Source organism: Mastomys coucha, unplaced genomic scaffold (genome assembly GCF_008632895.1).
Source record: "Mastomys coucha isolate ucsf_1 unplaced genomic scaffold, UCSF_Mcou_1 pScaffold21, whole genome shotgun sequence".
Lineage (NCBI taxonomy): Eukaryota > Metazoa > Chordata > Mammalia > Rodentia > Muridae > Mastomys > Mastomys coucha.
In genome coordinates this window covers 100,415,232-100,432,015 of record NW_022196904.1, presented here as the reverse complement: position 1 = coordinate 100,432,015, position 16,784 = coordinate 100,415,232, and the positions used below count along the sequence as shown (strand labels likewise).

General features: G+C 47.4%; 1 protein-coding gene across 2 annotated transcripts in view; it reads left to right on the top strand.

Moving 5' to 3' along the window:
- The window catches only part of Galnt18 (polypeptide N-acetylgalactosaminyltransferase 18), a 305,010-nt gene that overhangs the window by 184,025 nt on the left and 104,201 nt on the right, over window positions 1-16,784 (top strand). The window lies entirely within an intron of this gene.

The window sequence follows — 16,784 nt, the reverse complement described above, 5'->3', positions numbered from 1 at the left end:
ACAGCAGCAGCATGAGGCAGCTGGTCACACAGCATCTATGGTCAGGGAGCAAAGAGAGATGAATGTTAGTTCTCAGCTTACATTTTCCTTCTTATTCAACCAAGGCCCCAGCCCAGGGGTTGGTGCCACCCACATTTGGGATGGGTCTGCCCTCCTAGTTAAACCTTTCTAACATTACCTTTCAAACAAACACACCCAGAAGTGTTTCCGTGGTGATTCTTAAACCCAGCCATGTTGACAGTGAAGATGAACCATCACACTGGCTCTTAGGAGGAAGCTGAGACTACAGAGGACAGCAGAAGCCTGCTGATGCTCCTGTGTACATGGCAGAACCAGGCTGCAACCCTGGTCTTCTCACCCCAGTCAAAGCTCCCTCTTCCTCCACATGTTGTCTCCTCACTCAGTTCCTGCTCCAGTTCTTCTGTCTTCATCCTGTGTGAACATGGCTCCCCAGAGAAAGGCAACCTGGGCTGGGTACTAGTGCCTGAATGTGTGGGCAACATAGCTGTCTTGTGGGAATGAGAGACCCTTACCACTTACTTAGTTCCAAGATTTAATAAACAAAAGTAGGTCCATTTGCTTCCAAAAAGCTGTCCTTCATTTTGCATCCCACACAGCAGTCTGGATGAGGGAACATCTCAGTGTTCCCATATCCCCCCCCCCCAACCACACTGTGTTTTAGCTGGGCATAAATGGCATCCCTAAAAGATATTTAGAAAGAGATGAACCAAGACAGGCATGTTAAGAGCAATCCAGCATGGGTCACCCAGGGACCTTTGTGTGTAGCATGTGGGAATCACTTGGCCAATTTTGCAGATAAAAGAGTACCTACAAAGCCTCCAAGATAGACGTAGGCAATAAAACTAAGTTTCGCAGGTTAACAAGAAACAAGGCTGGGCAGGACCCATAGTCGTGCAACCAAGGATAGATAAGGACACCCAATTGCTTGGCCTTGATATGTCTTCCTAGTGCACTGCTTGGAGAACTTAATGGCATGTTATCTGGTTATCCCTGGACAGCCAAGATTCTTGGCACTTCCAGAAGAGGATAGATCAGAGCTAAGGTGATAGCTACACATCTCAAAAAGGTGTGCCTGTTCTCTGAAGTTCCAACATGGACTGGGATCTCAGTCTCCTTCTAGGTACAGGATGCCTAGAATCCAGAATCAGCTAAACTGACCTCCAGTACCCTTGGAAAGATGAGTCCTTCTGAGGCACCCCCCTCACCCCCAACTCATAGAGCCCTTCTCTGTGCCAGTGCTATTTTAAGTGTATTCCATAAATTAACCATGCCCTATGATAGTGGTAAGAGTCACCATCAGTGTGACTTTATGTAACAAGCAAACAGGCACAGAGAAGCAAAGTGACTTTTCCAAAGTCACACAGAGGTGAGAGTGGAATCAACACGCATGGCTTCAGAGCCTATGGCCTTGACCATTGGGCAGGCTGCCTGCCGCGCCCCATAGTGCTCTGACTCCAAAGGACTGGTGTGATCTTTCTTCCCATTCTCTAACTCCATCCCCTCTGGAGAGAGCAAAGCTAGGCAGCAAAGTAGGAGAAATAAGGAACATGAGAAGGATGGGCTGTCTCCACCACTGGAGCCTTCCTGAGTTCCATAAGGACAGGCATGTGGCGCAGATGCTTTGAGAGTCTATCGAATAATTAGTGACCTTGGGTAATCTTGTGAATTTTGAATTAGAAAAACATTGGTGTGTGTGGGTCTGTGTCCATGGGTTTGATTGTAGTGTATGTACAACTGCTTGCATGTCTGTGCATATATGTTTAGGTACTCGTGCATGCTGGGGCATGCTTATGCATAAATGTGTATGCCTATATGAGTGCTTTTGTGTGGGTGAGGTCCTATGTACACACAATCATGTAAGCATGTGGTATGCAAAGCCCCACAGTGGGTAAAGCCCTGTCCCTGCTTTTCACCACCTACAGCCACCTTCAAATCCAGATAAATAACAAGTGATTGTGAGTCACTGTCACTTTCCACAACTGGTAAGATAGTCACCAAGTAATGACGAAGCAGAACCCTTGTTCCTGAGCTCCTTGCTGTCAGCTGCTGGGTCACCTTTCATCTTCTTGGAAAATCCCCACCATCCTTTGGCCCAGAGCCTGCCTAATCATTGTTTAATGTTTCAAAGATGCTGGCCTACATAAGAGATACTCATTCTGGGCCATAAAACCACCAACAGCTTCTCATGCAGCTGGAATAATTGCAAAAATTTTAAAGAAAAAAAAATCAGAGGCCAAACAGTCCGATCGTCTTGCGCTTTATGGAGCTTAGAGAATCCCATGTAGCTAATTAAATTACAGCCAAGATCCAGACAGCTTAAAGGTGTTTACACAGCCAGCCATGTAAGCTGTCAGCCTGTCTTCACTGGTCTGCTTCAGGCTAAGGTACCTTGTTGCTACCTCCCTTTGTCCAGTGAGACCAGGCTTACCCATGCCTAGCACTGGCAGTGGTCCTCCAGTAACCTAGAGGTTCAGACAGTGAGACACCATGTTCTGCAAGAGTCCAGTTGCTGCCTGGCATTGCTTTTGACTGCTGTGTTGTTCACCAGAAGTCTGAAGAGTGACTCCATGTGATAGTTAATACTGGTTGTCAACTTGACAGGGTGTATAGTCACCGCTGGGCATGCCTGTGAGGGAATTTCTACATCAGATTCAATGTGGTGTAAAAAAATGAAAACTAAAATGTGGGCAATATCATCCCATGGAGTGGGGAGCCAGACTGAATAGGAAGAAGACAGGTCTAGACCAGCATCTGCTGCCCACTGCCTACTGGCTGCTGCCCGCTGCCCGCTGCCTGACTGCAGGTGCCATGTGAGCAGATGCCTTCAGCTCCTGCCATCGTGACTTTTCTGTTACGATGTGCTATACTCTCAAATTGTGAGCCAAAGGATCCCTTCCTTCCTGCCTTAGGTTGCCTTGGTCAAGTATGTTGTTGTGGCAAAAAGTTACAAAAGTAACTAAGACACAACCAGACTCAGCCACAGAGCCTGTCCTCTGCTGTCATCCAGCCTGCATTTCCAAGCCATTTCTTTAGTGACAGATGTGACTCTTGAGATCCTAGTTACTCCAGGTAGCACACACCTGTCTTCCTCTGCTAACTAAAGCCCTATCCCAGGCCTAGGACCTGCCATGGCCAGTGGCTCTGAGATGAGCAAGATTCAGACATAAACCTCTCATGTACTCAACTGTGACAGTGCATCTCAGATCTGTCATCTGTGTTTCTGCAAGTGGTACCTTCACCTGACTCAGACCAGGGCCATGCGGGAGATGAAACAGATCCTATATCCCACTTGCTAACATTTTCCATGAGCCTGCCACAGAAGGGCCTGTGTAACATGCACCAAGGTGCCGTGTATCCGTAGCCCACCAGCCCTGACCTCTGCAGAGAGAAGCCGTAGCCTCTTTGCAGTGGGTGGGCTGGCCCAGGTGTAGCTGCAGCTGGGTAAGGTCTCTGGACTTGCTGCTATCATGCTTCTCCAATTGGGCTGTGTGCTGAACTTCCTGCCTGTTTCACTACCAGTCCAGCTTCTTGCTGGAGTATGGAGTGGAACTTCTCGTTGATACCTCCCTCATCTTCTCCACTGGACTCCAGCTCCTTACCTGGTCCTGGCTAACTCTTTCTCCAGAGGGCTGGATTCTGTTTTCTGTATAAGCAGACTAGAGCCCTATTCCCAGGCTCCAATCCATCTTTGCTCATGGACCCTGAAGGGAACACCCTTAGTCCCAGATATTGGAATATGTGGAACCCTGAGGACCCTGACTGTTTATGGACCAGCCCAGCCTCCGTTTCCCTACCTCAGGCCTGCATATTTCTACCATTTCCTCTGTTCTCTTCAACCACTGGGCTGAAGTCCAGACACTCTTCAATGGTGCAAGCCTTGTGGAGTCTCCACAGTAGCTCATTGCCTTCTTTGGCCCCATTCTCCTATAATGTTAATTGTCGTAGGGAGTCCGGGCTCCCCGGCATACTTTGCTGACAGTGCTGGAGGACGAAGCACCTGCTTCTCCGCTAATGAGCACCCCATGAGCCAGCTACACCAAGATGGCCTGGACCACCTTGTTTATAGACTAGCCAAGGTGACCAGTTTTGGATAAACAAAGCTGGCAGGAATCAGAAAAAGGCTCTCCTACTCTGGTCAGCTGCCTGACCATCTGTCAGAGAGGAAATTCTTGGGACTGGAGCACAGAGCTAAGTGTGGGAGTGATAGGGAAAACTGCTTCCTGCCTGCAGGTAAGAGGGCCTGATGCTGGCAGCTGGGAATCAAGCTGCCCCCGAAAGAGGCCTCTTGGGAACCCCTCCAGGACCCAAGTAGCCGCCTCAGAAAAGAACTCTTTGTCTTTCTTGGCCTGGAGCCTATCTTGCTCAGCAGCTGGAAAGGACAAACCCTGGCTCCTTAATCATGATCTTCAGAGCCCATAGAACATTCCAGTTCTCTACAAATTACCCTGACTCAAGGATTTTATTACTGCATCCAGAACCAGATGGAAACACTATTGACACCAAACCTTTGGAATATTGATGGTTCTGAAAAGGCTGCTCCAAGTCATGTAGTGACCCTTGGTGACCTTTAGTAACATCAGAGTCTATGTGCTCAGAAGGAAAAAAAAAAAAAGCTGGTTCTTGTCTCCACCCCAGCTGCCACACTTTGGTGCATGGTAAATTTTCTGAGCTCTAAGAAGATAAGCAACCCTCTTGTTTGATGAGGTGGAATTGTGCAGGGAACAGAACGGAGGCTGGGGAGGCTAAGGATGGCAGAGTGAAGGGGCTGAGATCCCACCTGTAAGTGCGTGCCCTCCTCTGCTGCATCTCATTGTAAGTCTACCATCATCAGGGTCACCACATTGTTTAATTAAGGGCCTGTTCTAACTCTCAAGGGCCCTAAGTTAGAGGACAAACATTATAATTTTTCTATTACTCCCTGACCTGCCTGCTCAGGCTCACAGGGACTTTCCATTCTTTCCACTCCATTCATTCACATGCATTTACTCAAAAAATGGAGGAGGCAGTTGTGAGTCAGAGCTAAGCTTCTTCCAAACATCCATCTCTTACCTGGGAGCACATCAACACAGGGCAGGTACGATGAGTCTCACAGTCTTGTCACAGATGCTCACACAGTGACTCAGGGAAGCTGCTTCTGATACTCCCAGACAGGCACAGCCAACACTGGATTCAGATCTGGAGCCTGAGGGCTTAATCCCATCTCTATACTCAAGGGTCCTAAGTTACCCACCAAGACTCGCTAGGATGTACGGATGGGGGAGGTGAGTCTGTTATCAGTCTGGAGGATGTGGAGACTATGGTAAATCAGACAAGAAGCCCGTGGTCAGCTAGGGGAGACAGCCGGTGATGATTTCCTTCCATCACAGTCCCCAGGGTGTGCCCATTTGTCCACAAGTTTATGTTCTGTGGGCTGAACAAACCACACGTGTAGGTCAAATGCTGCCCTCTCCTACCTGCCCACAGCTTCTTCCACCTGGACTCCCACAGAGAGAAACAGAAGCATCTTTTGAAATGCTATTTATCTCAAGTATCCTTCTCACCCTCTCTCCATGTCTATAATTGCTTGTTTTGTGCATCTCAGAAAATAGCCACCCCAGACACCTGCTAGAATTAGCCACTCCTTTACAGCATCCCTTTGTTGTATGCACAGTTTGAGGGCATCTCCAGGGAGTAGTCCAGAGAGGTTCCTCTTTTAGAAAAGAACAGGGTCTTATGACCACAGGATGGGCTGTGTCTCTAAGCAGTGGTCTCAGATTCCAGTCTTGGAACTTGTAGCCATTTGAAAGCAACAACACAGGGAGAATATCCCTAGGCTTGTGCTTCTACCCACTGGGGAAAGAAAGCCTAAGTTAGATCTTTATAAACCCACATCTTTAAATCCTTCCTCCGGGGTGCATTTGATGGGTGACAGAAATGAATTAGAAATTAGTTCAGGGCTGAGCATTTACATGGGCCCCGAGCCAAATGGCAATTAAAACGAGTATCTAGGCAGGGTTGATGGCAAAGGCGAGGCTCCCAGCCTTCCTTGGCAGAGTGTGCCGACCTGGGTCTTAGAGGAGAACTGATTGATGGATCCAGCTGATAAGATCAGGAGGTGGAGAGAGGGTTCTTCACCCAGGCTCTGGGAGGAATTAGCTTGTCACCAAAGAGTATTCACTGATGCAACAGGAGAGTCCAGCAAGACAGGACAGATTCTAACACCAGGATGTTCCGTGGCAGCATCAGCTGCCCACTTCAGCCCAAAGTTCCAAAGAAAGGAAAGAAAACTTCAGCCCAAGTTGTTGGCCTTGTCCTGGGGACTGATTTTGTCTGAGAGCTTGCCCGAGTTGTCAAATTTCATTTGGCTTCAAAATGAGGACTAATATAGAGAATCCAAGCAAACAAAGTTGTTTGCTGAGTGTTTCTAGCTGGCCTGCTCAGGCATGAGGCTGAGAAATTGGCTCAAGTGATCTTATTTTCTTTGAAAAGAGCACTCAAGGTTGTTGTTTGATCTTTCTGAAGTGACTTCCCACAGTCTTGGGTGGCTGATTACTGCCCTCTGGACCTTCGCACTCTGTATTCCTGTGAGGAATGGGAACACGGGTGGGTAAGGTGATGCTTGATGAATTCCCAAATGTGCCATATTTCATCCTCCTCCTTTGTTGTTATCAGACAGTGCAAGGATGCACAGGTACATGGGTCTATGAGATAATGACCGTGTGGGTGTGTGGATGAATGGGTACCTGGATACACAGGTACATGGATGCACCCATGTGTGAATGCATGGATATGTTGGTGTGTGGGTGCATGGGCACATGGGTGAAGATACAAGAATGGGCTTAATGTTTTCAATTTCATGTTATAGGTATTTTATGCCCATTTGAGAGATGAAAGAACTAAGTGTCCAAGTTGTTAAATGAGTGGCTAAATTTAGTAGAGCTGAGCCTTAGCCTTATATTTCCCAACACCAAGCTCAATATATTCCTCTTTTCTGTCTTATATTTCCCACTCAAATTAAAATCAAATGAATGCTTGCCTGGTATCTTGCTGCTGCCTCATGGGGGTTAGAGACACTGCCTATACAAATAGATGGCAAGGAGTTCCTTTTCCCCATTCAGCACATATTTACCCATCCTTGTCAGCAGAATTCTAATGTTGTCCTGTGAGATTCCCAGCACTGGGATAGACTCCTCCCAGGGCTCCAAGAGAGCTGTTCAGTCAAATACTACCCTGGGTATTGTTGATGTAACAGGTGTCCTCCTTTAGGTGGGTGGATCTCAAGGTCCTCCAGTGGTGGGAGAAGGAAATATGCTCTGGTGGTGGCCTTAAGCAAAGGTAACTCTGTGCTGTGACATGCCTGAGTTAGGTAGCTGAAGTTGGGGGTTAGGTAACTGAAGGCAGTCCGAGCGTGTTGAGGGGAGTATCCAGCCAATAGCCAACAGGAAGCATGAAGAGCCTTCTAATACAAAGAAGTAGATTTGACCAACAGCCAATCTGGCTGGTGGACGACCCTGACCCCAGATGAGAACCAGTACTACCAACAGCTCCAGTTCAGCCCAGCTAGTCTCTGAGCAGAGACCCTGCCAGGCGCCATCTGAACTGTGAGTTACAGAAACCAGGAGACAATGAGTGTGCATTGCTTTAAGCTGCTAAGTGTGTGCTACGCCAGGTGAGTGCATGACACATGAGCGATCTGAGGCCTGGAGCAGGAGACAGGCAAAACACAAATAGTGACGGATCATGCTAAATACCCTAAGTAGTAAAAATAGAGCACTAGGAAATAATCAAGTAGTGTATGTGTGTGGGGGTGTATGCTGTAGGCTACAGGGGTAGAAAAACCCTCTTGTCCAGGATTTCAGACTGAGAAAACAGCACCAGTGGAGATCCTGGGGTAGGAGGAAGCCTGGCATGATGTCAGAGCCTCAAGGTGTTAAGACAAGGGAAGGAAGGAGGGGATAGCTTGGATGGTTCACACAAATCCCCATGGTATGAACAGCTCTAGTGAGCTCTATTTGGAAGACCTCTGCCACTGTAATGAGTGACTGCAGTGGCATTTGGAAGGCTGTCACATGCTTGGGTCAGGCATTACAGTAGGACTCTGGTGGCCGAATTGGAGGAGCAAGGATGAATGAATAGTGAATGAAGGAGTGAAACACTGCAAAGATTTGAAGATGCATCCAAGGCTTCTCCCTGTGATGTCTGGAATACAGGTGCCGTCTAGAAAGATGGGGGGACCCTAGGAGAGAGCATCAAGTTTGGAGAGTGACAGCAAGTGTCAAGTTTGGTCTCCGTTGAATACGATCTAACTACTAGAGCTCAGAGGGGAGGCCTTAGTGGACTCTGGGATGATGAGAGTAGTCTGCAGAGGAGAGACTCAGGTTCAGGGAGGGGTAGGAGCTATCTCTGGTTGTGCAGTTGTGCAAGTATTTCATGAGCAGTCTAAGAGGAACAGCAGAGCACCCCCACTTTTGCACAACAAAACTTCAAGAAACCAGCCTAGACCTCTGACAGCAATCTTCCTGGTCCCTCTGCTCCTGTGTGGGAGCCTGGGTACAGCCGCAGAGCTGAGACAGAGGCCTCAGGAAGGAAGGGAGGTCTCTGGAAGAGATGGAAACTTCTGGAAAGAGTGGAGAGTTCAGGAAGGAATGAAGGGGAAGCTTCCAGAAGGAGTTGGGGCATTGGGAAGAGTGGCTCTGATGGGAGGTGGCACTTTGGCTGGTTTTTTACTTCTGGGCTGGTGGTAAGGTATATTAAGCACTGAAGATCGTGAACTTGAAATCGCAGTCTAACTCTGTGAAAGGGCCCGGAGAGCAGAAAAGAATGTATGTGAACACCAAATCCCCTGTAGGACAATCAAATCCCTAATTAAAATCACCCCCCTCCGATCAAACATTGGCCTCCAGAGAGAGCTAGGGAAGCCTGTGAATCCTAATGGGGTCATTATCTCTCTGGGAGGAGCCTGGGCCAGCCTATGGCTTCTCTGCTAGACCACTGGATCCAGGTGTGTAGTCCAAAGTGTTTCCCATAGGAATCCTGAGAAGAGGGCTCTAGACAGATGGCAGACACCCACTTAAGAGGTCTAGGCCACATATGTGGCTGGCCTCAGCTTCTCTACTTTTCCCTTGGAGGAGCCACTCCCCCAGAAGCATTCCTAAAGCATGGGCTTTATTAGGGGAATTTGAGATAAGCTTACAGGGTGAGAAAACAAGATTAGGTAGGGGTACTGCAAGTAGGAGCCTTCCTGTTACCTCCCCTGCGGGTGGGAATCAATTCTACAGGGAACACTGGTGTAAAATGAAGGCATAGATTACCCATGCTGAGAGGCAAGGGAGCTGGGATATGTATGTGCCAATTCCCTTTTGTTGAGGTTGAAGGCTCTCAAGAGTATCAATTTTAAGATGGATCTTTGGTAAAGTGTCAGCTGAGCAAACATAAAGACCTAAGTTTGAATCTCCAGCCCCTATGTAAAGTGAGCTCACCACTGTGTTTGTAAACCCTGTGGGTGGGGAAAGAAAGATATGTGGCTTATTGGGGCAGGAAATGAGCTCTAGGCTCAGTCAAAGAGCCTGTCTCAAAGAATAAGGTGGAGAACAGCTAAGAAATCACATTGTATAAGCTCTGGCCTCCACTTACACATCTCCACATATGTACATGCCACACGTGAACACATACCTACACTACACATACACAATTACTCTTTTCCCTTCAGCCCCCAGTTGCCAAGGGAGAGCAGACTTTCATGGTTTTAAATAAACCTATGAACAATGGTCCTGGCAATAAAATGTGACAGCGGAGATACAGAAAGCAGAGGCTTCGCAGATATGGCTATCCATTGTAGCACTTTGTATAGCCTATTGCATGAGAGAGAGAGAGAGAGAGAGAGACAGAGAGAGAGAGAGAGAGAGAGAGAGAGAGAGAGAGAGAGAGAGAGAGTCTGTATCTGTGTCTGTGTGTCTGTGTCTGTCTATGTGTGTATGTGAGAGAGACAGATAGACAGACAGACAGATAGACACACACACACACAGACACACATAGTGAGAGACACACAGAGAGACACTGAGAGAGACAGATACACAGAAAGATATATCAGGGATTGAGCCTATAGACACTCACTCATGCTAAGAAATTTCTCTGCCCGAGTATACGTCTCCAGTCCTTTCTCTCTTCTTTCCTCCCTCCCTCCCTCCTTCCTTCCTCCCTTCTCTCCCTTTCTTCCTTCCTTGCCTCTCTTCCTTCTTCCCCTCCTTCTTTCCTTCCTCCTCCCTTTTTCTCTTGAAGATAAGTTGCCCAGGCTAGATTTGAACTCATTGTTTAGTCCAGACAGGCCTTGAATTCTTGACCCTTCTATTTTAGCCTCCTGAGTAGCTGAGATTTCAGGCCTGTGCCACCAGGCCTGAGTTTTGGGATGTTTTTAAAACCTCCATTTCTAAAAGGCCTGTGATATTGACTCTGTATGAATGCAATTAGGCCAGCCACAAGGCATGTTAGAAGCTCTGTAGCTGGCTAAAGCTGTTGCTGAGGTTAGGCAAGTCCAGGATGCCTGGGTGAAATGTCTCCTGCCTTCAGAGCTTAGGGACCTGAACTCTATGAGTCTGTACATCTGCCCAGTGGATCCATCTGAGAGGCAGAGGCCTGCAGGAAGATGAAGCCTAGAGCTGTTTAGACAGACTGGTATTAGGGATCAAAGCTCCAAGGCCCGGCAGCTTGGAAGCACAAGGCCAATTGCCAGAACTCAAGAACAAGAATAAGATTAAGTCTGTAGAAAGAGCTGGCAAACTCAGATATGGATTAGGCTGGTGGCCTCCAGTCAGTTGCAGAGATGCAAACTAGGTAGCTAAGGTGAACACAGCTTTGTAAGGACTGGCTGCATTTGAGGAAGGTAGGAAGGAAGTGGAAGCTTATTAGGAACAACTATCAAAGGGTACTTCCTGGTCACCTTCACCATATCAGGCTGGGGCCCTCACTGCCTAGGGGTAAACCCAGTGGCTCCCCAGATCATCTTTACTGAACAGCTCCTGTCACAGCACTGACCAGGTGCTATAAGTGCTGGTGGCCAGAAGCTCAAAGCTGTTCCCATTCCCTTGATATTGTATTTGGGTTACATAGCTGTCACATGTGCCTATTACTCCTGGGAAACTTTGCCCCTACCCTGACTGTAGTCCAAAGCCAGAGCATGATAGAATAGTTGTCCAAAAATCCTCCTCACCTTGCCTCCATGAGGGACCTGTGGTGTCAGTCATACCCCAGAGCTGCCTGAGGGATCAGAGGAGGCTGGCTTTGAACCAAGTTCTAATTCTTACCCAGCCTCTTTCCAATTTGCCCTGCTTCCCTCTTCCTCTCTCACCCTCACGGAAATTACCCAGGTTCTCAATCCACCCAAAGTTCCCAATCCCAGGCTGTGCTTAGGGAGAACCTACCCAAGAGCAGCCCGAGCAGTATATGAAGATGTCTTGATGGAGTGACCCACTACCCCAGTTCCCATGGGACTTTGGGTTTCTTGCTACTGGAACTGGGACTGTTCTGAACAAGCCAGGACTGCATTGTCCTTTGTGTCAGCGTCTCAGTTAGAATGGATTTAGTTCCTTGTATGAGCCTAAAACCATGTCATAGTCCATGGGGGCAGAAAAGAACCAAGAAGCATGTCTTTCATGTGAAGACACAAACTGAGTGGGGGCTGCTTTTCAGACCTCCGTCTGCTGTAGGCATCTCAGAGTGTTCGCTATGGGCAGCTGTCAGAAAAATGGGGGTGACTAGATCAGGAAAACAAAGGTAAAGTGGAAGGGAATAAAAAGGCCTGTGTCACCAGAAGTCAATCAGAGGCAAGCCAGGGCTGGACCATTCCTCATGCATCCTGACAGGAAGCTACTGCACGGATTCAGGGCACAGGCTATGAAACTAATCCTCTATACAAGCATGCATACCTGTGTGTGTGTGTGTGTGTGTGTGTGTGTGTGTGTGTGTGTGTGTGTGGTCCCGAGGTTGGGCAGCAGCCTGGTTGAGATAAGGGTCACAGGCTTATTATCCTGCAGCATCAGCTACTGCTGCATTTCTGGAAAGACAGTAAGACCGGAAACAGGGCACGAGCTCAGAGCCAGATAATTAGGCAATAGTGAGGGTTTAATGGAGGCACCTCTTGGCATGCCTGGAATCTGCAGTAAAGAGAGGATACTTCCATGCCTGCCACCGAAAACTGCGGGGGCCAGATGTCTAGAAACAGTCTTAGCAGCATAGGGTGGTAAGTGGAAATTAATTATACAATGCCAGTGATTGCTCACTTAACATGTATAAAAATGCTACTGATGAGCTCTTTATTTCATTGGCTGTCTTAATCATTTGAATATAATGAATGCGAAGATGCAAGCTGGGCCTTTCCCAGGTTCACCTCTGCCTCTGAGCTCACCTTTTCTACCTTCCCTGTGTCTCTGAGATCAGAAAGCAGGGCCGTGACAGGAAGCAGGTGGCTCTCTTAAATTGAGAGTCATTTGGTTTAGTTTTGCAGAGTTTAGCAAAGAGACACTTTACAGAAGTGTGAGAAGGGCGTATATAGCTGCAAGGGGCAGGACGAGACCGGAGAGTTCGAACTGCAGGGATTCCGTCCATCAATACCCAGAAGGGTGAAGACAGGAAGGAACAGGAGTCAGAGGGAGGAAGTTCCTGCCAGGATCCCTCCCTGTGAATAGCTGGAAAATTATAGGGGGATGAACACACCCCCCCATGGGAGCTCAGTGATGTCTTTTTATGGGCCAGCCTTCTGGAACCCAGAGAGGATGAAGAGGAGTAGGGAGGGGATGCAGGATGCCCAAGCTACTATGTAACAGTAGTGCAGCATGATATAAGGTTAACAATGCAAGGAGGCTTGGAGACTGAGAACAAGAGATGATGGCCTCTATTCATTTATGCGGGGGGCATTTAAGTGGGAGACTAGGAATCACAATCAGGAACTCCAAAAAGATAGTGCTCCCAGAAGGAATAGCCCAATTCTGTGTTAGACGTAACTCCTTTGTCAGAAGCAATTCCTTCCAGCACCCTCTCCAAATAGTCTGGGTTCTCTAAGCTGGACTCATAGAAGCAAATAGATTTTTAAAATGGTGGGTACTTTAATATATGGGTCTCTGTGGGGTCGGAGACTGGGTCTGGCAGGCCCCAACAGGCTGGACTCAAGTTCTTGTCATGATAGGCCAATTAAGCGAGTCATCGGGAAAAGCAGAAAAAAATGAGATGCATTCAATGTGGCCACACTGGGAAAAGCAACAAATAAAGAGGTGCCGTTCCCCACCAAGTCTGTCTTCAGAGTCCTGGCATGAGGCTGAGGTTTGAACAGAGAGTGAGGGGTCTGGATAGCTAAGCGGCCTCGGCCAAGACTCGTCCTGATCATGTTCTCAAAGCTCGAGTCTCTCCTGCAAGATGTTCTGACAAGTTGTGGGACTCTTAGAAATCTTTCTGAAGATGAGCTCTCCCTCTGGCTGGTACCAGGGACTCATTCATTTCCTTCTCCCAGAATGAGATTCCCAGGGGAATGATGATTTGGGGGAAGGGGTCCATTTTTTCAATAATCTAATAGTCAGAATGAGGGATACAAATGTCTCTTTAGAATATTTGCATTTCTGCCTGGATGCTTACATCTATATTCTCTTTCTTGTGTATTTTCTCTGGCCATCCTGGAGTAAACTTTCAGGGAAAGAGGGCTGTGTCTCTCGAATCCCACAGGGCACTCAGGGTGTGAAGGCCGAGCACAGGGCTCCACTCCCACATCTGACAGACAGCTGGGAATTCGTTCATGATTCTTTCTTCTCTGGGTTGCAGTTTTCCGCTTGTGTTGGCCATATATTTATTCCTGAGGGATTTGGGGCCTTTTTTCCTTTAGTTTTGCAATCTTCTCTCTGGATGCTTTCCTTCTACCCGACCCTGATCTTAGGTTTGCTAAGTAGAGTTATGTCTTCCCCCGACCCTGATCTTAGGTTTGTTAGGTAGAGTTATGTCTTCCCCAGATCCTGCCATGTTTCCTGACTGTCTTCAGTGACAGTGGTCATGGGAATACCCTCTCTGTCATTCCATAAATCATCTTGCGGCACTGGTTAGCTACATCATATAGCTGACTCTGAGAAATTCTGCAGTGCCATTTCTAAGTAATAATAACTGAAGCCCAGGCTCCGTGGCCTTTGCTGTTTTTTTCTGATTCTGCAAAGCAGGGGTGTGTGTGCCACAGGGATATGAGTCCTATCCTAGCAAGGGCAAACCTCCAGGGGAAAGGTGGCTTCCTTAATTTCCTTTTCATTGCGACAGTTTCCTGGTCTGTTTCCTCCAGGGATCGTTTGATAAAATGAGTGGACAGTGCTGTGGTTCTTCAGCCTCAGCCCTTGGCACTGTCTATCAGGAAGATACACGATCAACAGGGGTGACCATCACTGGATGCCTATCTGAAATTCCACCCCTGCCTCCCAGCCAGCCCCAGTAGAACCTCCTCCACTTCTCCCCTTGTGCAACCTCACCCAGACCACTTTATCTTTCTGATCATGTCAAAGATCCTAATTTGTTCCCGGGACAAAGGCTTAGGAACCAATTTGTTTACAACCATGTAGCATCAGCAATTTGGCATGGAGCAGGCTCCCACCTGACTGTTGTCCAGCTGTGTGCACTTTGAAACTATCTTAGGTAAATACTCTGGCCCAACATCGCCCGGACTCTTACCTCCAAACAGCAGAGACACACCCCACTCCCTAAGACACTATTCTTTCTGAAGTCAGTCTCCCTAAAAGCAAGAAGGAACCATACTTACCGATAGGAGGCCTTGGAAAGGCCTGTCCTGGAAAGGTAGCCATGGGACCCCTGAAGGCTGAGAAGTTGACTCTGGGCTGTATTTGACTTTGAAAAGCCCCATACCCTTTCTGTTCTACTGGTTTTCATCTGAGAAATCCCCCGTGTGTTGAGATTATCACACTTATTTTGATGGTTATGATTTTAGAAAATGGCTCTGGCCATATTATTTTGATATCCTGCCCCAACTTTTATGACATTTTAACCCTATGGCCCTCTGGTATTCCATTTTTGCCTTTATTATACTTCAGTGGCATGGAACCTGGAAGCCCCCCTTTCCCTTTTAGTGCAGTTGAAATTGCATCCAGGTAGCAGAGCATTGCAGTAAGTGACTTTAAAGGTGGAAATAGGGCTGAGACGATCGGTGTTTTATAGTATTTTCCGGGTCTTAGTGCATTTCATATAGTTAGCCCTAAGGAGAGAGAATGGTCGGATGTTTCCCTGCAGTGTAGTGGTAAGGGGAGGCAAATGGCTGAGCCATCATTGTGATAAATTTGAGCTTCTTCGGAACTGCAGTCCTCATGATGATCATCTTCCTATTCAGTGAAATGGCTTATCGTACAGGCCCCTGCCTACATGTTTGGCCCATAATAGCTACTGAGAAAAGAATTCTCTCTCCCTCCATCTCTGTGTGTGTGTGTGTGTATGTGTGTGTATCATGTATATATGTACACATGTATATGTGTATTCATATTTATGTGGAGCCAGAGGTTGACATTAGTGTCTTCTCAATCATTATTTTTTTTGCACAGTGTCTCTCATGGAACCTGAAGCTAGCCAGTTCAGCTAGGCTAACTGGCTAGCAAACGTTACAATCCTCCTTCCCAGTTCTGGGATTACAGGTGTGCACTGTCATGCTTGACTTTGAACATGGATGCTGGGTCTCTAAACATGGCTCCTTATACTTCCAAGGCCAAGTGCTTACTGATTGAGCTATCTCCCTAGAGAGCAGGGGCCATATTTTTAAAAGGCAGTATGTTAGCTACTTTTTTGGTCACTGGGACAAGATACATGACAGAAGCAACAAAACCATTTTGACTGGTGGTTTCTGGGATACAATCTACCATGGTGGCTAAGGCATGGCCTGCAGCTAGGTCCTGGGCAGTGGAAGCACAAGGCTGAGAGCTTTCTCACAAGTCAGTGGATCAAGGGGCAGAGTGCTTGGCAGACCAGAACCAGAAGTTGCTATCATCGTCAAGGTCTATCCCCAGGGATTCACTTCTGCTAGCTAGGCCACAGTCCTGAAGGCTCCACAATCTCTCCTAAACAGTACCACCAGCTGGGGACCAAGCCTCTGGGGAGCACAGTATATTCAAACCCTAATGGAGAGTGACCTCTTCATTGCTTTGACATAGTTCTTTTTAAAGTCATACATAGTATGTGGTACATGATTATTCATAAGAAAGTCACAATCAAGGCAGATGATGGGGAAGTGTTTCTATACTGAAGTCTGGATAGAATGCTCAAATCTCTTTGGTGGGAGTCTTCTCAGATGAGATGCTAGGCTCTGGTCTAGTGAGAATATGAGTGCTGCTCTCTTCTTCAGGCACCATCGTGAAGATGCTAAATATGAGATTAGGAGTTGGATATCTATAAGGCTGCAACCTTGAGGAAGACAGACATGTAGGGAGCCAGACAAGGATGAAAGAAAGATGTGCCCACCAGGTTAAAGCAGTATCATTTCCCCTAATGTAACACTTGTCCATCAGCACTTGATTCATCTTGACTTTGCCTGCTCTCAGGAGATGTTAACTTTCTCTCTTCGCTTACATAGCTTGTAGGCATTGAAAGGACACTTCTCTAGTTTACAGATGAGATAAAATGTAGCCCTCAGAATAGCTTCCCAAATTGCTGTCTGCATTCAAAGTTTCTTTCTAGTTTTACTAAGGAGAAAATATTCTCTTTTCTTTTGTTCTCCAAACTTTAGAGATTTAGCCACCACTTCTCTCTCTCTCTCTCTCTCTCTCTCT